Source organism: Canis lupus, chromosome 8, assembly GCF_003254725.2.
Source record: "Canis lupus dingo isolate Sandy chromosome 8, ASM325472v2, whole genome shotgun sequence".
Classification (NCBI taxonomy): Eukaryota; Metazoa; Chordata; class Mammalia; order Carnivora; family Canidae; genus Canis; species Canis lupus.
In genome coordinates, this window is record NC_064250.1 from 52,996,901 (window position 1) to 53,017,764 (window position 20,864).

At 37.5% G+C, this 20,864-nt stretch overlaps 1 long non-coding RNA gene and 1 other non-coding gene across 3 annotated transcripts in view; one reads left to right on the forward strand and one right to left on the reverse strand.

The window, feature by feature from the left end:
- LOC112657383 (uncharacterized) overlaps positions 1-4,244 on the reverse strand; it is a 130,945-nt gene extending 126,701 nt beyond the window's left edge. The window contains exon 1 of the transcript XR_007412451.1: positions 4,154-4,244. This is a non-coding gene — a transcript (uncharacterized LOC112657383). The remainder of the gene's footprint in view (positions 1-4,153) is intronic.
- LOC125755600 (uncharacterized) lies at positions 796-15,953 on the forward strand. Of its 2 annotated transcripts, none has more exons than XR_007412450.1 (3): positions 796-1,164; positions 8,629-8,768; positions 15,903-15,953. It is a non-coding gene; the product is annotated as an uncharacterized LOC125755600 (long non-coding RNA). The 2 variants fall into 2 exon arrangements; XR_007412449.1 differs by having other exon boundaries at positions 797-1,141.
- Positions 15,954-20,864: the final 4,911 nt, after the last annotated feature.

Here is a 20,864-nt window from a genome sequence, read left to right on the forward strand (position 1 = left end):
GAGGAAAACTGACAGAAATAGAATAAATAGCAGAGACTAGGATCTAAAACTAGGCTTTGTTGTGTGACTTTAAGCATGTTACCTAACCTCCTTGACTCACATGGGAAATAGGGAAAACTTATCCTATCTCCCTGGCTTGTTGGAAAGATTGAATTGGAAACTTTATGCAGAGCCTGACCTAGTAGTCACTGGAACATAATTGGTATTGAATAAATGTGCATTGAATAAAAATACAAATTAGCTCAACTGTTGTAGGTACATCTTTTTTAAGGAGGTAGAAAACTACTTCAGGTTCCTAAATACTATGTTCAGACACATACCCACAAAAGAGAACATTGACTCTATTTCACATTAGAATTTAAAATTGTAAGATACCATTGTTTGAAAAGTTAACTTGCTTAGAAAAGGTTATTTTTCAATAATGTCAACAAAAGACATGCCTCTCTAATCTATTTGTATTATATAAAAATTAGAAACTACCTTCATATCTTATTAAAAACAAACAAAAAAAACCCCAGCTAAATCTTTGTGCAGCGTGTAGATGACCTGCATAAATTTGCTCCACAGAAGTGATACTGAGAAAAATTGAAAATCATTATTTTTTAATTTTTAATTTTAAATTACCCAAGTATGACCAGCATTACTTCATTTTTTATTTGTTTGGATGCCTTTGATGGTTTGTTTGGATTTTGTTCCTGCTTGGATAAATGCAGTTCACTTTGTATATTGTGGCTGTGACAGCTAGATGATCCCCAATATACCTTCTTCTCCACTTTCTTTTAATAGATGAACTCACCTCTCCAACCTCCAACCTTCTTCCTCCACCCCAGTTTTTAGAAACATGGCCTCCCAATTACAGACTACATTTCCCAGCATATCCAGAAGTTAAATAAGTTCATGTGCTAAACTTCCGGGTAATGGAAGAGGAGTGAAATCGATATGTTTCATTTCTGGGTCATCTCCTTAAACACTTGCCCTGTACTTTCCCCTGTGCCTTCTCTGTGGGCTGTAGCACAGGTTCAGTAACACCGAAGAGCATGACATCAGGGAATGGTAACGCAGAAGAAAGGAAGGAACTTGCGTCCTTTTATGACCTAGAGGAGTTAATCTACTTCACCACCTGGACCGGCGGGACTGTAATGTGAGAAATACATTTCTATCTACGTAAGCCACGACATTGGTTTTTTTTTTTAAATTGTTATTATTATAGCATCTCAATCACTACTCCAGGTATTGCAGGGTTTTACCTTATTTTTCAAGAAAAAAAATGATTTCAACTGTGAAAATTGCCTGTAGGACTTCTGGAACAAACAGATTTTTAAAGACGAAAGTCTGATGTGTCATCAGGCTGAACTCTGAATATTCATTACCACTCCAAGGTTATTACCAAGGGCTTTCCATTGCTCCTTATTTGATAATGGTATTCTGAGTTCTAATGGAGAATGCTTAATTGTCACCTTGGTCGGTTTTGATCTTATGCTGTTGTTTGCAATGAAGTAACATTTTTCCATTTCTTTTACCACTCCTGCCAGTGAGTAGTATTTGAATAAACTAAAGACCTTTCAATTAGTCTTAACCACAAATTAGATTAAAAACGGGGGGTCTCAAAAGAGAATGTCTAAAAAAAATGGCTCACTAAGTTTTAACCTTGAAATAACAGGGTCATTTTGTATACCATAGCCACTGACTTCCATTAAGACTTTTTTTTTTTTTTTTTTTACTAATGGGTAGTCAATATTGGAAATACAATTCTATTATATTGTTTTGCCACTATTGTAGCAAATGAGGTAAAATATGATTCAAAATTCTAGTTTTGCATAACTTTAGCATAAGGTATTTGCATCAGTATTTCTATTACTAGTGTAATGAATAGCTACAAGATGTCTTGTTTGTCAGAAAAAAAAGTCAATTAAAAAGATAGGTAAGAAAAGAATTTTAGCATCGGGTGATGGTGGAATATAGCATAATATAAACAGAACATAACAAAGTTATCGTATATGGCCACCTACACAACTTAATTCCATCCCACATAGAATTGTCTTGGATCAACTGATTTGGAATACAATTGCACGACTGATATTTCAGTCACTTTCAATAATTCTGAACTTCAGAAAAGCCAAATCAGTTTCTTCCCCTCACCTTCCAAGTAACCAGTGACAGCTGTTGTAGCGGAAAGAACTCTTGGCTAAGAATCAGGAAACTTCATTGCTAGGCTTGGCTTTCCCACTTGGGAAGTGTGAATTTGGGCAGGTCATTTAACCTTTGTGCAGGGTGACTATGAATTTCAGAATAGGATCATCTATAAGAAGTATTTTGGAAAATAAAAAGCTTTATACAAATATGCAGTAGTGTATTTATGTGTTTAACATCATCAGTAGTAGAAAGCCACCTATTAATGTATTTGTCCATATGTATATATGAACACACATATATGGGTATATGCATGTGTATATATAAAGATACTCATACACATACACACATATTAACTAAATTAAAAACTTCCACTATTTAGGATTTATGTCCTGGCTGGTTCTAAAATAAATCAAGGCAGTTACAGATTAACACACAATGCCAAGGTGCAATAAAGAGCTTTAAAAAAAGACAAAGTCCATGTAGATGACATTTAAGATGTATTTTTTTGTGTGGAGCCCCTTTGTTCTTCATTGATGGTTAAAAGCAAAGCAGATAAGGGGACTTCTGTTTTAGAACAACAGGTTACCAATAATTTATTGAACACCTGTGAATTCCCCCACCCCAAATTAAAGTTAGAATCTTAAAAATGACCCACATCTAATCATTAGGTTTCACCCATATCCTATTCTTCTGTCTCCCCTCTCTGGGTGATGAAGTTAATAGGTCACCTCTGCCAGAGTTTTCAGGAAGTAACATCTGAGAAGTATCAAGTTCCCATAGTGAATACAAGGCACACATTAGCCTTGTACCCTAAAGTCAGTAGGACTATTATTATAACAGTCTTTTGAACTTTTCTCCTTCTGATCATCTAAGATTAAGGAACAGAATGACAATCATGAGAATAACTAATCTTCCTCTTGCCTGGTGACATACCACCTGATAGTTGTTGAGGACCCAATAATCTCTTCTCTTAAAATAATTTTAAGTGAGCTATATTCCTTTTACATAAACATAGATGAATTAGGAATGAATTTCATTGTGAGGCAGAGGGTAATACAAACACCTTTGATTTGTGAGCTCAGACAATGTCATTCTATTTTGAAACCATCCATTAATTCCCTTTGATCTTTATTTCAAAATGACCAAGAATAAAGCATTGAGTTTTATGGTCTCAGTCTTCAGTGTGAACAACAAATATATTAGACTGTATTTTTATTGGACAGGTTAGCATTGATGGTCTTCTCTCTCAAATTGAAACTCACAGATTAATCACTGGGTTAATAGGACTAACCAAAAAAAAATGGCATTTGAGGTTTTTCCCCATATCCCCTACTCCTAGTAAAATGTAACATGTAAAATAGTTTAGAAATCTCTGCATAGGTGGCATGGAGACAGAGAGCAAGGGCTGATCCTTGACTACCATTCTGTACTTTATTCTACTGCTGTGGTTTGTTTGCCTCATCACTTCGCCAAAGCAATCACTCCAGGAGCATCTCTAGGCATTAAAAAATGCTCACAACTAGGACATAAGTCTTTCAGAAGTTGGAATTTCTTCTCCAGACTAGTATTTCTATTTTCCGATTCTCATGAAAAACAGTTCCTAAGAAAGAATTTTGCAGCAATAGACTGGAAGCTTGCCACCTTAGAACCTTAATGCACCTTTCTTGTAAAGGAAACCTCCAAAAGCAGTGTCTCATGAAGTCTCATAGCGTACTTGCCAAAGAGGTGGCAAAAAGCACTGGTCGCATTTTATAAATGGAGGCCTGAGTGCCAACCCAGCCTCTCTCCGTGCAGAGAGAACAAGAGGAAGCAGTGACAGTCCCATATTCTACTCATTTCTTGAATGTGCATTTGTGAGCTCACATGTCCATGGCAGACTCCTTAAGCTGATGCAGAATAAACAAGTAGAATACATTGGGAATGCTGGTCCTCGTGATTAGAATTTAATCTGTTTCATGAAGCAACTGCAAAGACACAAAATATATGCAAGTAAACATAGTCTAATTGATTCAGGACTCACCTGACCCCTCTTGTCCTCTTGGAGCTGTAAATACCTGCCCAGATTGGCAAAAGTCCCCTAGAACAGAGACAGTGGAGAGAGATATAAAGCCCCAAACCTTTAGTCTTTATATGCACCCCCCTCTCTGTTCAAACATTCTCTTCCCTCTGATTGGCTTCTGGTTTTCTCACTGCTCCTTGCCTTTGAAAAAATGTTCTCCACTCAGCAGCATGCAGAGTTAATGTCTCCAACTCCCCCAAAGCATCTACGCACGTCCTGGGCATGTATGTGTGTTTCCAGTGACCCAAAGTGACAGTCAGCGGGAAGGAGCTTCTTGTGACTCCTTTTCCTGGAGACTTGTTTCTTCCTTGCATGGCTTGTCTTGGCTCTTCTAAAAGGCTAAGGGAGGTTATCTACTCTCTTCACCCACAGGTTACAAACCATAATGTGGCTCCGTTTTAGAAGGATGGCCTGCATGACTAGTACATCACTGCCAGAAAGAAAACTCAGGTTCTATATTTGAACCCCTACTCTGTCTTCCAAATCAAGCAAACCTCTAAAAATTAGATGAGCCCATTATTGCCTTTCTATTTGACATCTTCCTACCTAGGTTAAAGATATTTCTTTTCTTAATCTGATCCCCCCCCCCTTTTTTTTTTCTTGTTAAAGTTTTCTTTATAAAGTTTCTTCTGACACAGGTGAAGCTATAGGTTGTTTTCTGAAAAGAAGAAAAGAAAAATTCTTTAATCCCTAGCTTCCCATACCATATTACAGTATGAATGTATGTGATTTTCAAGGAATTATAACTAGAATAATTTTGCTTGTCATTTCATCTTCATTTCTTGATTTACAAATGGACATTCAGGTCAAATTTTGCCATAATTACACAAGGGAGTTTCCAAGCCTTTTGGGCTTTCACTATTCTGGGGTGAAATATTATTATACCTGTTATTGAGTTAAAGTGAAAGAGAAGCTTAAGAATCATTCATCTCAGGGCACCTGGGTGGCTTAGTTGGTTAAGCATCTGATTCTCAATTTCAGCTCAAGTCATGATGTCAGGGTTTTGAGAACAAGCAACCTGGGTTTGATTGGGCTCCACATTGAGCATGGAGCCTGCTGCTTAAGACTCTCTCTCTGCTCCTCCATTCTCTCTCTTTCTCTTAAAAAAAAAAAAAAATCATTCCGTTATGCATAGACTTTGCTATTATAATGATATTTGCTGAAATGGCAGATATCCAATATACCATTTTTGAATTTCATCATGACCAGTTTTGATAACCAGAATGTGATAGCATGATTACCTACATGTAACTTGAATTTTACAGCCCTGGCCTACACAGACACTGGAAGAATATCTTTTGAAAATCATGTTCAATTGAATTTAACTGGTTTCTACCAAATAGATAAATGTCAGCTTTCACTACAGTCTTTTTATTCCAGTGAAATTCAATTAGTAATGAGATTTAACATTTTCAACAATAAGTTTAATCTAAGTTTAATCTTTTGAAGTCTTGAAACAGACTAATGTACTCCTTCTTCCAAATTTCTCTGGGATGGAGGTGTACTGAATGTCCTCTCAGAATTCTCAATCATTGAGTTATTTTTGATTCAGAACATTTGCACTGGTTGCCCTTGGGAAGACATGCCATATTATCACATTACCTTTGGAATCTCTTTAAACTGTGACCCACATTCTTAGTAAGGCAACTAGATATGAACACCTTCTTTTCCACTGATTTTTTTTTTAAGGACATTTCCCTTGAGTAACTGGTCACCTTGCATGGTCTCAATTCATTGAGCTGAGTACATGTGATACATATTCCTATGAACTGCAGGGACTTTTTGTTTTGCTTAACTTGGAAGCACCAAGAACTTTAATATTGCCCCACATACTTGAGTTGTAACGTTCACAATATTGTCCTAGGGAATTTCATTCCTCAGTATTTCTCATACTTTCTTCATACCCTGCACACCAATTGCACATATGTGTGTGCAGTCATATATCCAGTTAAAAATTTAAGTTTTAGGTGAAGTCCCACCAATGTAACTCACAATTCAGGTCTTTTGATAAAATATATTTTTCATTACACTCTTAAAATTTATTATTGCTCTCTGTGGATACAGATCAGGGTATGCTATCTTTCACAATAATCTTTTTCACATGCCATCTGAAAAAATCTTGTGAAGTCATTCATTGTCTCCTTATCTTCATCTCCTCTCCCCAGGTGCCCAAGCCAGTCTTCAGAAGTATGTTTAACTAACACAGACTTCTCTGTCTTCTCCCCAGATATCTTCATTTTAATTAAGAATGAATCTTAATGAATTTCTAAGTGGCATGTTTCCAGATACCTTTAAAAGGGGGTGGGGGAAATTGGGGTGGAAATACAGTCAGTGCTTTGAAAGGAGGATAGAGAAAAGTGGCAAAATGCATACCTTGCAATTTTAATGAGCAAACTTGTACCAACTAATCACTGTATTTCCATATATTATTTCTGATATTTACCCTGAAGAGTGGGTATTATTATTATTAATCCCATGTTTACAAATAAGGAAGCTGAAGCTCCCAGTTGTTTTGTGATTTGCCCAGGGTTACATAGCACTGAAATGGCTGAGCCAGGATTCAAACCAGCTCTTTGGATGCCCATGCCCACCAGCCTGTGGCTGCACATTTTACTAGACTATCAGAAAGCTTTGAGAAAGGGTAAGTGAGAGCTCAAAATCTTCAAATATCAGCTCCAAGTAATTTGGAATTTATACATGAAAAGATGTTCAGACCAGAAGACACATATGGAGAATCTAAAAATGCACCTCCTCCCATCTCTTTAAACTGAAGATAGGTACAAAACAGAAAACATGGGCTTAAAGGGCATAAAGCACTGGGTCAAATTCTGTTTCTGCCTGTTTTTATACTGGTTCTTATCTTGGGTAAAATTAGTTGCTTGGAGCCAGGTTCTTCCATATGACAATGAACATGACAGTATCTACTCCATTGGTCTATTGTAAGGATGAAATAAAAATAACTTAGATGAAAGTCTCAGGGTTGAGTGTCTTGCTCCTAGTAGGACCTCAATAAATGGTCCTTCCCAAGAACCATTCTCTCATCCTTCCTTGAAAGGAAAGTATGGTCCTCTTTTCATCCATTGTCACAATTTATTTATAACCTTTAAATAGTTACAAAGGAAAATGTTTTTCAGGTCTATGGCAACATATTCTTAAATGATCACTGGACAGTAGCTACACTTCCATGGCTAAAAGTATAAACTCTAAATCCTGTCGGTTTAAATCCTGGGTCTATTCTTACAGTTGTATATCTTAGCATATCTGTGCAATACTTCTGGGCCTCAGTTTCCTTATCTGTAAAATAGGAATAATAATAGCACCTGGTGAGATTTCATAAGATTTAAATTCATTAATATGAGTAAAGTGATTAGTACAGTGACTGACAAGTAAGTGCTTTATAAATGCTGGCTATTATTATTAACCAAGCAAATAACAGAGCTCAAAAAAATAAATATAACGTGCTCAAAGTATCTCTTACTTGGAGGCTGAGGGTCTCAGGTGAATTTACCAGAATCTCGAGATAGGAGGACTCCTTATCAATCCTAAGACTTTCTTTAGATGTCCTCTAGCTTAGGTTGAAGAGAGCATGTTGGCAATCTAACCAGAACTAAGTAAGCCTAGGGGTTGGCCTTTTCTTAGGAATAGCCTTCACACTCTGAGGAGGAACATAGGAAGCTCTCCATCAGGAGCACACTAGATCCTGACTCCCATTATTTGGGATCTGATGGTTGGTACTCAAAAAACTAGAAAGGTACAATGAGGTCTCTTCTTCTTCAATTCCCAGGCAGGGAGATACTGCTCAAAGGCAAAACATTGTTCCAAGGAACAGAAGATATGTGAAGAGGTAGGACTCCTTTCTAATGCTTGTATGTGAGATCTACCAGAGGGGTTCATATCAGTATTGTCCACCATATAAAAGGAAGACTCTGTATCATTCTGATTGTAGGGGGCTGAATAATAGTGCATAACTATGTAAGTCCTAATGCCCAGAACCTGTGAATGTTACCTTATTTGGAAAAAAGCTTCTTGCAGATATGACCAAATTGTGGCTCTTGAGATGGGGAGATAGATTATCTGGCTCTTCTGGCTGGGCCTTAAAAGTAATCAGGAGGATCCTTAAGAGATATGAGAAGGAGGCAGAGGAAGATCTGACACACAGAGAAGAGGAGACTATGTGACCGAGGAGGCAGAGACTGAAGGGACACAGCCACCAGAAGTTGGAAGGGGCAAGGGATGGACTTTCCCCGAAAACCTCTGAAGGGCAGCTCTGCCAATACCTTGGTTTCTGTTCAGCAAAAATAATTTTGGACTTTTGGCCTCCAGAACTGTGAGAAAATACACTTCTACTGTTTTAAGCCACCAGGTTGTGGTGATTTGTTTTCAGCAGCCACAGGACACTAATACAGCGGTTATGACTATGGCTTCTCTTCTCACAGGCCTGCATTAGCCAAACCTAAGTGGGAAAAAGGAAGTGAAGGAAGAGGAAGAAGAATGAAAAAACAGAGGTAAACAGGAGATAAAAGGTTGAACAGGAGAAGGAAAAGGAGAAGAAAGAAGAATCAGAAAAAAAAAAAGTGTAAGAGAAATAATTCATTGAATGGCATTTGTCACGTGTGAACACTATTGGGGAGAAGTCCCTAAACTCCACTCTTACCTACGCGGTGGACATTAAGACTATGCCTTAGGCTTGAGCCACAAGAATTTTGTCTTTAAAACATCTTCATGATTCATCCAGTGGTTATATGCAGCTCACTAAAGTTTTTCTCATCAAGGTTACCAATGACATCCCTTCAGGCAAAAGAGAGTAACCTCTTAGTCATCAAGCTCTTTAACCTGACTTGCCAACATTAAACATCCATCAAGATCTTGCTCATAACCCACTTCTTCCATAAAATTTCCCTTGATCTTTGTTTTTATTTTCTGATTTCCTATTACACTCACAGGAAATATGGCTTTTATTTCTGCCTCTCTGCAAAAAGGCCAGGGAGGCTGCTAAGCATCCTACAATGCATGGCACAACTCCCTACAACAAAGAATTAGGATATTTTTATACCTCCTCCAGCACTTTGCACAGGACTGGTGTGGACTGGAGTCCCATGGTGACTACCTAGTATTCTGTTCAATAATACAGATGGTCTTATCTCCTTCATCTTCTACCTATTTATCATATTGTACAATGATGATTGATACTGAGAATCATGTCCCTGAGGCATGCTAGATCTAAATCATAAAAAATTAATTGACAAAATTCATTCGTTGTCTTGCTGGTTAAAAAAATCGACTCATACATTTTAGAAAGATCTCCAACTGGAAGAGTTGAGGCCAGAAAGCATTACTCATTCAACCTAATTTAACTCCAAAATGCAATTAACAACAACTCCTCAAGTCCCAAATACTCACAGTATCTGAAGATTTACTTATTACCGGGAGAGTTACAGGTTTATCCTAAAATAGACCTGAGGGTACCAGCTTTCTGATATTTATTTCCCAATAGATGGCAACTCTTAGTATAAAAGTAAGTTTATTTTAAAATTGATTATATGTCCTGGCTTAAAATTTCCCAAAGGAGAGTCTGTATTTGGGAGACTGTTTATATTTTTCATATTGCTTGTTTGCATCCAGTGTAACTGAAATTCAAGTTCAGTTCAGCAAATCATCCCACAGTAAGTGATCAGATAACTGTCCACGTGCAAACTATTATGTACACACATGGCTGAAGAATCCAGTCAAGGACATACAACTGTTTGTGAGTATCCCTCATGATTTCACATTTTAATGTTTATTATTTTTGTTTTTTTAAGCATAAAAAGACCTAAGACAGTGTAGCATTCCCATCATGTAAGAGCAGTTTATAAAAAACACATTACACAATTAAGAATCACGAACACACAGAGAATGGAAATAAATAAAACAAGTGAACTAATTAACAGACTTCTAAAACAGAAAACCAAAACTTAAAATATTGTACATCTTAGTGAAATAACAGCTGCTCTTATTAAAGACCATATTCCATTAGTACGGTATTTTGTAATTTATTGCCTTTCCCACCTTGGAAAAATTATGTTACAGTTATATGGCCCTGTATTAACATTTTTTTGGCCTTTTATAAGTAACTGCTTTGAAACTGGACATTTAGCTATCCATTAAGTCAGTTGCATGAGAAGAGCTTTCATTTTTTTTCCTCTGGCTCTTTAGAATGCTTCAAAAGAATGATTCAGGGAAATCATAAAAGGATGAATTCAAAATGATAAAATGATGAAATTATAAAATGTAAATGTACCCTTCCACACAGGGCCACTCTGCTACCTGTGTATCAATAGCATCATACAGTCACATTACCTGTATATAACACAGATTTCTATTTTTATGACATTCATTAGTCCAGAATAATGACCAAGGTCAAAAATCCCACACACAAGAAGCCAGGAGGCTTTTATGTAGAGAGAAGGGTCCTTGATGAGGCTGGTATTACCGCGCTTCTTTTCTCCACTTGCCAAAGAGAAATCCTATGGGTTGTCCTGTTTATGAATGGTAAAATGCCTAGTATATTACCAGCACTTTCTGAAACTCTTAAACTTCACTGTCTTCCTGAGAGAACTCTGCCCTGAAGGGAAAAATAGTTTTCTTCACCCAGAGCCTTTTTCCTTGTATTAGTATTAATATCCCATGAGAATATTAGCTCTGGAGGAAAGAATTTGGTGGCAAAATTCCATATTTACTCATGAAATCCACCCCCAACTTCCACTCACACATTTTAACAGGACAGTCAGAAGAAAAGCTCCCATTCCTACCGTCCTTTCTTCATGCTTCCCTTCCCTTCAGCTGCTGACACCCACTCAGGGTTTCTTTTCTGTTGATTTTCTTTTTTTGTTGTTCTTCCTGCTGAACCAAAAGCCACTTTTACTAGCAGAGGCTCGTTTTTAGAGTATACCTTGTGTTTATTAGGGTAGAAAAATATTTAAGTTAAAAAAAAAATGACTTCCTCGGCCCTGGCTAGAGTTTGAAGGGAGAACATGGTGTGTGTCCCATCCTAGCCAGGCTCTAACCCCTCTTGCCTGCCTCTCGTAGGTTGCAGGAAGTGTGCATCAAAGCCTTATGCATCAAATCTCAGTCAGATTTAAGCATTATACTGAGGCTCACAGCAGTTGCCTATCCTTCCTCTCCCACAAATGCTATTTAAAAGAATTGCTGAGGGATCCCTGGGTGGCGCAGTGGTCTAGCACCTGCCTTTGGCCCAGGGCGCGATCCTGGAGACCCGGGATCGAATCCCACGTGGGGCTCCCGGTGCATGGAGCCTGCTTTTCCCTCTGCCTATGTCTCTGCCTCTCTCTCTCTCTCTCTCTGTGACTACCATAAATAAATAAAAATTTAAAAAAATATTGCTGAAAGAAACTTCTTGGTGCTACCAAATCTTTAAAATGATTTTTAAATAGCTATTTGCATATATGGCTGAGTGACAAAGTGCATGAACTCTGGAGCCCCTCTCTGCACTCAAATGTGGGCTCCATACTTGACCTTAAGTAAGTTACTCTATCTCTCTGTGCCACAATTTTCTCATTCGAAATAGTCTCAAATGAAAATGGTAATATCAACCTTATAATGTTGTTGTGAGGCTTAAATAAGTTAAAATATGCAAAGTACTTCAGAATAGTGTTGGCATTTGGTACACAGTATGTGTTAGGGATAAAGCATCTATCTTTTTCTCAGACACATATGAAGATTTGAAGACATGCTTGTAGCAATATAGTATTTTGACCTTTGAACAACAGTTGACCTTTGAACAACATGGGGATTTGAGGCTCTGACCTCTCACTTAGTTGAAAATCTGCATGTAACTATTGACTTCCCCCCAATTTAACTACTAATAGTCTACTGTTAACTGTAAGCCTGGTAATATAAACAGTTGATTACATATATATAATGTAGGTGTACATTATATACATAAATGAACTGGCACTCAGCAAATAGTTAGGTGAATTAATACCATCTAACAGAATAAGTGTATTATCTAAAGCATAATTAGCTTTGTCATTGTTCTATATTTGGCGTGACCCATTGCTGTTAATAAATGGAGACAAGCATGGCAGGGTTCAGGGTAGACTTGTATGGATGAAGGAGCTCAGGCCTACATAATAAAGAAACATGCACAAAGAACCACTATGTGCCATGTTCTGAGCTTGGCATTTTTCATGTGCCATTATTTGTAACAGTTCTATTGTGTAGATGTGGCAAATGAGCTCAGAAATGCTAAGTAAATTACCCCAAATCATACAGCTAGTAAGTTAGTGGTAGAAGTAGGACTCTAATCCTACACCACTTTTAAGCAAAAAACAAACAAACAAACAAACAAAAACCCCCAAAAAACAAAAAAAAAAACATAACATGGGAAGAGGACAAAGATGGGTAATGCAAGGAAAGTGATTTTTTTTTTAGAATATATACAGATATTTTTATTTTCTTTCTTTTTTTAATAATAAATTTCTTTTTTATTGGTGTTCAATTTGCCAACATACAGAATAACACCCAGTGCTCATCCCATCAAGTGCCCCCCTCAGTGCCTATTGCCATTCACCCCCACCCCCCGCCCTCCTCCCCTAGTTCGTTTCTCAGAGTTAGGAGTCTTTGTGTTCTGTCAAGGAAAGTGATTTTATGAAAGGGTCATTATTGAATAGATCACCGATAAACAAGGTTTATAATTTAAATTCAGTTTGGTATACCTTAGACTCAGCTTTGAGGTAGATATTCAGACTCCATAGTATCCACTTCTAATCCCATGAAGAAGGTCATTGTACATTTCAATTGTAGACTCAACATAATTGGAGATGGAAAGTCACTTAGAAGACCTTTTAGTCCAACTTTCTCATTTAACAGCTAAGATACTTCAGAGGTGAAATGACAGGCTCAGTGTCATACAGGCAATCAGCAGCATAAGTAATCAGGATTCTTCTGGACTCAACACTCCTCCCCTCACAGCATGCAGAATATCCAACAGAGACACCAGTTTTAAATCCATCCATTTAGATGCATGTAAATTCTAGTGCATTTTAAATATTCCAATTCTTACTTTAGCATCTAATCTAAAAAGAATATTAAGGTGATTCTTAAAATTCTTTGGGAAGATACAATAAATACAAATATTCTCTAGTGGAAAATAGAGTTTGTCTCTAGAAGCTTCTATTTTTATTATTTTTTAAAAGTATTTATTTATTTATTTATTTATTTATTTATTTATTTATTTATGAAGCAGAGGGAGAAGCAGGCTCCATGCAGGGAGCCCAATGTGGGACTTGATCCTGGGACTCCAGGATAATGCCCTGGGCCAAAGGCAGATGCTCAACCGCTGAGCCACCCAGGCGTCCCAGAGCTTCTATTTTTAAAACAAAATTCTGGTACTGCTCTGTGCTGTCAAATGAAAACAAAATTTAAGCATTGTCTGCAGGGGCGGGGCGGGGGGGGGACAGCCTTTTAAAAAGAAGGTGTTGTTTTTCTTCTTGCAGAGAGGAATTAAAGGGATTTTTTTTTTTTACTTTCGTTGCTGTTGTTGTGTTATGCTGCATTCATTCAACAAATATTTAGAGTACCAGATGACAATAATTGTAGGAATCCTACCTTCCTTGCAATATTTTGTAGCTCTCATTACAGTGCTGGGTTTTTGATAGTCATTGATTGGTGGTACCTTTTGCTACATTCAGCGTATTACTGAGGTTACATCAGCTACTATGGAGGTAGAAGGAGATGTTCTAGTGGAGTGCAGTTTCTTTGGTATAATATCATTTGGTATAAGATGTTCTAGGGGTGCAGTTTCTTTGGTATAATATCATCAGTAATGTGAAGTCCAAAGGCTTACCGTTTCTTTCATTGTGCATGTACCAGAAAGTTTATTAGTAGCATTTATTATCTCTTATCATGTTGCCAAGTATGAGGCAGCATGATGGTATGTATACTAAACAAACTGTACCATCTAGCGATATCATAGTACAAACCTATATCATAGAACCTAGCAAGCTTTGTTAATGTGAATTATAAATTATAATTATAATGTGAAAAGCACCTTATCCACTACTTCAGAAGTATTGCATTATTTTTTTTTAAGATTTTATTAGAGAGAGGGGGAGAGAAGGAAGGAAGGAGGGAGAAAGCATGAGCAGGAGCAGGGGCAGAGGAAGAGGGAGAAGCAGACCTCCTTTGAACAGGAAGTCTGACACAGGGCTCAATCCCAAGATCCTGAGATCATGACCTGAGCCAAAGGCAGACACTTAAGCAACCATCCAGGTGCCCTGGGAATACTTCATTATAGCAAAGAGAACAGAACAGCTGAAGATGCCAGATCTTGGGAATCTCAAACTCTTCTACCTAAACTGCAAAATGTACCAAACACCATTTTGGTAGAAAGGATTGCAATGGTGATGTGGAAAGGAAGGAAACACTAAAGTAATGATATGGACAAAGAAGGATGGAAGTACACTATTCCAAGTGATTTTTATGGCAGACTCATAGCCCAAGTCAGCAAATAAACTGCCAACTGACAAGAAACGGGCATACGAACTAAGCAAGTTTTTCAGGCCAAATGTCCAGAAATAAAGGAATGCTAGTGGAACTGAATAGACAAGGAAACCACAACAAGCCACAAATTAGCTGGATATCGTCAGACCTATAAGGCCAAGCAAAGGTTTACTTGCCATATTGTATAGAGGGTGAAGCCCCACTTCCTAAAGACGAGACTGAAAAGTCAACAATAGTGGAGCAACTGGTGTTAATTCATCATATGGGTCTATTTCTGTAAAATTCTATGTTGCAAAATCCATTTGGGATTTAAGGGACCAACATCACAATCTCAGGGATTTTGTTCCATATAAACCATCTGGTGGAAAAGTCCTGGTGAACTATGTGGTGATGACAGGAATCTCTATAAAAATCCACAAATATGATGGCCAGCACATACTCAGGCCTCAATAGCACACTTACACAAACACAAGGGAGATGGTGCACACAATGATAACACAGATACTTTACTGATATCCATTATGGGAAAATCAGCACATTTCATGCTCAGTAAATTAGTCACTAATATTGGTGACATACGGATGTTATCTGATCATTGTGGTTTTCATGCCCTTCAAAGCACTGAAGGCATGATTTAAACCCTAAGGCAGAAATTCAAGAACAACACTGTGATTTGAATTTTCATGAATACAATCAGGCAACTGGTCTGTTAAGTGCTGAAAGCCGTTGCAGATTTGGCTATCAAGATTTTAATAAACACCTTTTGCTTAGTGTAGAGAAAGATGATTGAGAGTATTAGGGTGGTTGGTTCAGTTAGTGGATACATTTTGAACACTTACATTATGCCAGCTCCTGTGCTAGGCAAAACAGAGTGACTTTTTTCAGAGTCTAGTAAAGCATCTTGCAATTTAGAAATATAATTATATTGCTAGCATCTAAACATACTACAACAAATAAGGATGCTTTCTGGTACCCCTGGTTGATATGACAATTTTCTATATAGCTTTCAAAGATTCTGATTCTGGATCCATATTGATTTAAAGAATTAAGAAGATGTTCAATCTATGATGATATCAAAATAGCAACAAAAAACTAAATCTTGGTTCCAATCCATTTTTTTTGGATGCTAGACAGACCTTTGACTAATAATTAGAAGAATGAACTGCCAATATTAAAGTGGTGATTTACTTTGGTCTGACCTTCCCAGATCCTACCTGGATTCCAAACATTTCCAAACGGCTCTTCCTGCAAGTTATGGGTAAGTTGGGAATTCACTTTTCTGATGCTACCAGCAAAAGGTAAGTAATTACTCTGAAGTAACTTATGAATGTTGCTTCTGTAAAATTGATCAAACATTTGTATAAAAATTGTGGTGTTGAGATCAGTATCAAAATAAGCTTGGATTTCACTCAGGTAGTTGCCACTTTGATGAGCTTCAGTTACCCTAACATTAGGAAAAGTTGGTAAGTTTCAAATTGTTGATTGCACATGTGGAAGGACAAAATAAGATTCCTTTTGTATCCATGCTTTCAACCTATTACACGGGGGTGGGGGAGGGTAAAGGTTACAGACCCTGGAAAATACTCTTCTTTATATGCCTATTTTGTTTCCAGTTCACTCGTAATCACTCTCTGAGAACAATAAACACTAAATATTTAAGGGTAATGAAAATTTAGGCTGAACATCTACTTGTATGAACAATGCATGGGAAAGTTTCTCTCTAGCTGCTCTGTGGTACCAGTGTCTGCGACTGTAAATCCCACTGAGATATAAAGAGTCCCAAAGGGTAAAATTAAGGGTAGAGAACATCTGACCTCAATCATGGACGTCAGGATAAGAAATGCATAACACATGGTCACAACTCAAAAGCAGCGATCTCAAGGTTACTGCAGACAGAAGATGGCAACTGTTCAGTTGGACATCTGGATCTCCGTGGCTCCAGAACTGGATTGTTCTCACATGAGATCTATGAAAAGCTCCGCCCATCTTCGCTAGTGGTTCTGAGACTCTGACCTAATCTTCATGTAGCGCCCAACAAACGGTAAATTTTCATACCTACACAAGATCCTCATTTCTGGAAAGTAAAAGTTGTCCAAAAGCAAAATATTAAAACAAGAAGGATCATTGTGGGGTCGTATGGCTCTGTCCAAAACTGATCCTTCAAAGACCTTTAGTGTTTGTACTCAAAATAGCTGAAGGATAATATAAGGGTCTTGGCTGCCTTGCTGTATTATTTGATATCACCTAAATACCTATAACTTTTTACCTACTTTTTAAAAGTTCAATTTCATTCCCTCTTCTGAGAAGAGCAATAAATAGCAAAATGTAGGTGGGTAATGAAAGTTCAACATATGCAAGTTTGGGTTAGTAATAAGGTTTAGCTGTATCATTTTCAAATGGTGTATCATAAACTATGATAATTGGTAACCAGGAATTATGAAGTATTTGTATATTGAAACATATATGTCCAACTAATTAAATTTATCACTGTACCAAATAAAGGGGTTATATTTAAATTCTTAAAAATTACAAGGTTAAGACTGGCAATATATAGAGAAGACTTTTGGATAGACATCTGAATTAATGGAAAGAATTTCTTGGGTGGAAGGCCACCAGTGTGAAGTAACTTATGAATTTAAGTATGTTGTTGGCATAGTCCCTGTTCAACAGTGGAAAATTTTTCTAAACCAGATCACAAAAGGTGTAGTAAACTGTATTTGTATACTAATGTAGGCATTTTTGCTTGCTTTTGTTTTTAAATTATTTATATAACTAGTTGGTACAAATCCCAAACCATAAAATAGTTATTTTAAACACAGTTTGAAGGGTTAAGCTGTTTGCTTAATTTACTTGATATTGTTATTTATGTAAGAATTTTACATTTCAATTGCTGCAATTGACTGGAATGGGGGCTTAGGCAAGGTTCAGAAAGGTTCACATTGTAGTTGCTCAATAAATAAGCACTCTTCCAGAAAAACACTCTTCCCTTAAAGTATGGCATAGTGTAATATTTAAGTCAATTATTTAGAAAATGAGAGAAGCTCTTGAAAAGAGGTAGTTAAGATACTTTAAAATTGGAGAATTCTGTGTAGATTACAATTTAGACCTGTTCCTAAGCAAATGGGAAGGGGAAGCAACTTAATTTCAAACAAACACGTCAAATGATCAGTCATATATAATGGGGGTAGAGGTACAACATGTGAGACAAAGGGCCAAGACAAATTATATATGGCCATTAATCATCAGTTTTCCAAGGACAAAGAGATGCAATGATACAATAAATCCCCGATTGCTGTTGTAGACAGTGAGGCTTCATTGTTCAGTGGTCCTCCAACCACAATCTTTTTTAAGCTGACAATGTTAGTCTGGAAACGTTACTCTGAAACACAGCATGGGATGGTGAGCTGCTGGTATAGACAGAACAAAACAAAACTGCACGTGAAATGATAACACAGAACCAATGCCCCAAATCAGGTTGCTTCTAAGCAGGTGGGAGCAAGGAAAAAATGGGATCAGAACTCAGCCCTAAAGAAGTTCACAACCTTTTGATAATCAAATCCCAGTCCTACACTTCAAACCAGAGAGGAGTTTGCATGCATCCATGCATCCTGATGAACGGGTGGAGTCCTGGTTAATAGTGGTCAGCCAGGCAGAGCCGATGTGGAATATCCTCGAGTGGCAAATCAAGCATCTTTGGAAGCTGCTTTAAGTCCTCCACCTGGATGACCCTGGGGACTCGAGTCACAGCTTGGACACCTGGGAAATCAAATTTTAAAAGGGTAGCTTTGCACATCCCGTGGAAAAGAAACCGTGTTCTCATTTTGTTTTCGGGGAGTAGAAACTGAAGCTCAAAGGCGGCTATAATCAGATGATCCTTGAAGGCACGGCTCTTGAACTTGAGCATCATCAGAATCTCGTAGAGGACTTGTTACAACACCTTGCTGGTCCCATCCCCAGAGTTTCTGAATCACTAGGTCTAGGGGGTGACCTGAGAGAATTTGTAGTTAACTGGCTCTCAGGTGCTACTGCTGCTGCTGGGTTGGGAACCATGTTCCCAACAGAAGGGTAAGTATCTTACAGAAAACTATGATTTGTTCTCAATGGAATCTAATCAGTAGGTTTACACGCAGTTAAAATTTTGAAAATGAGCAATGACCACCACAGTTAATTTGCAACAGTCAAACTAACCTCACAAAAGACTTCTCCAATGGAAAAAATGGGAAACTCTTTCCACGGTACACATTGGCTTTATTGGCTGTGGTCTTAGAGCACAGAATGAACCTTGGCCAGCAGCATGAGGTCTCTCAAGCTTGCAGCTGTTGGGAGGAGGCTGCTCTGCCAGTGACTCTGGGCAGGAAGTGCCTCGTTAGAACCGATGCATCTATTTTATTCAGCTCAGAATTAAAAAAAAAAAAAAAAGGCATAACTCCCTAGGTTTCTTCAAACTTCTTTTAAAGTGCCCAGCCTCCCCAAAGCCACCATGTTAGATGGCTTTACTACCACGGAGGCCTGACTTCTGGTAACTGACAGCTTGAGGTTCAGAATGATGGGAAGTTTTGAAAATGCTAAGCCATAAATCACGCCTGTATCTTCACTCATGGTGGGCTTAATGATGGCATAAATAAAATAGAAATCCAAAATGACAGACAGAGCACAGGGCACTCAGACTGAAAAATATCTGAAAGGAGGCCACTTTCCACCCAGATCCAAACTGCCAGAAAGCAGTCCACAAAGAACATTAAAGATGAATGCAACTTGCATCAGAAGTGGGACTTAACAGTGCACAAGCTCACAGCACTTCTCGCAATGCGCCAGGACCCTGCATCAGATAAAGGATGCAGTGCTACCGCAGTTTTTTCTTTCAAGTAAACAGTTTAAAATGTGTGCTGTTGAAGGCAACCCAGCTTCCTCTGTGCTCATATCATTTTACAGAACTCCTGCCACCCTTCATTCCCTTATCCAGCTAAGTGCTCAGCAATAATGGACAAACAAAATCTAAAGTAGCATTACCACTACCCTAGGGATAACACTGAATACGAGTTATGCAGGATGATCTGATAATAGCTGGCTTCAAGAGCTGGGGGAGGGGGGAAACCTTGTATAGGGGATATATTAGAAACTTAGAGTTTAAATCCTATGTGTAACGTGACACACATTTTGGGAACTGCTCTTTCGGCTTTCAGATAAAAAAGGTGACATAAATAGGTTCTCCTGATATATGAAGTACATATAAATATTCCTCTAAAAAATAGCTGTGCATCACACACAATGGTGAAGAGAAACAATCTTGTTTTACCAAAAGGACTGTTTCACCCCTCGTTATCAGAGCAGCCTACATCACTAGAAAAAAAAATCAATTAATTACTAATTTCACCGACTCTTTATGGTGGTCATTATTCTGAGGCCTTGAAATGCAGGCACAGGACAAGCAAGCATGACTCTACTCTATAGGCTGGCCCAAGTAAAGGACGTAAAGCTGCGTCCAAAGATCCTTGAAGAAATGACTATGAATTCCAAAGAAAGAAATGAGAGAGACAGAGACTTGGAGGAAATTTTTCTAGTTGAAATAGAATATTTCAAGAACAAAGAGAGATACATTATCTCGAAGTACAGATTTTCACCTTGTCGACCCAGTGTTTTAAAAGCCATTTGAATTCCTGGGGGCTTCAAAAATACACCTGACTTTAAAATGAAAAATTTGTAAGAAAAAAAAAAAGGAAACTGTAACTTGATAGAAATCCTGGTACTATAAAATTAGAATTGTTTTTTTAAAAAAGTTAAAATATTAAATCAGAATTAAAAGAAGCCTGTCAAAAAATAAATAAATAAAAGAAGCCTGTCCATTAGTGACTAAAGAGCATATACTATCATCCTCTTTTCCCTCAGAATAAGATATTTTCTTACTTTTATAACATCTGAACTGTTGGTAGTTTAATATCCACTCATTTTGTTTAAAAAAATATTGCTTCAAGCCGGTATTCCAATCTTTTATTTCCTGTTAAGTATATAGCTAAGATGACACAGAGCTCCAATATTTAAGAATAAATTGTAACTTAAAAAAATTTTTAAATAATGCCAGTCAAAATGCTTTACTAAAGAATAAAAATATGAGAGGATGTCAAGTCTTGGGGATCTATGGACAGATGATGGGATACAGTCTGGGCATGAA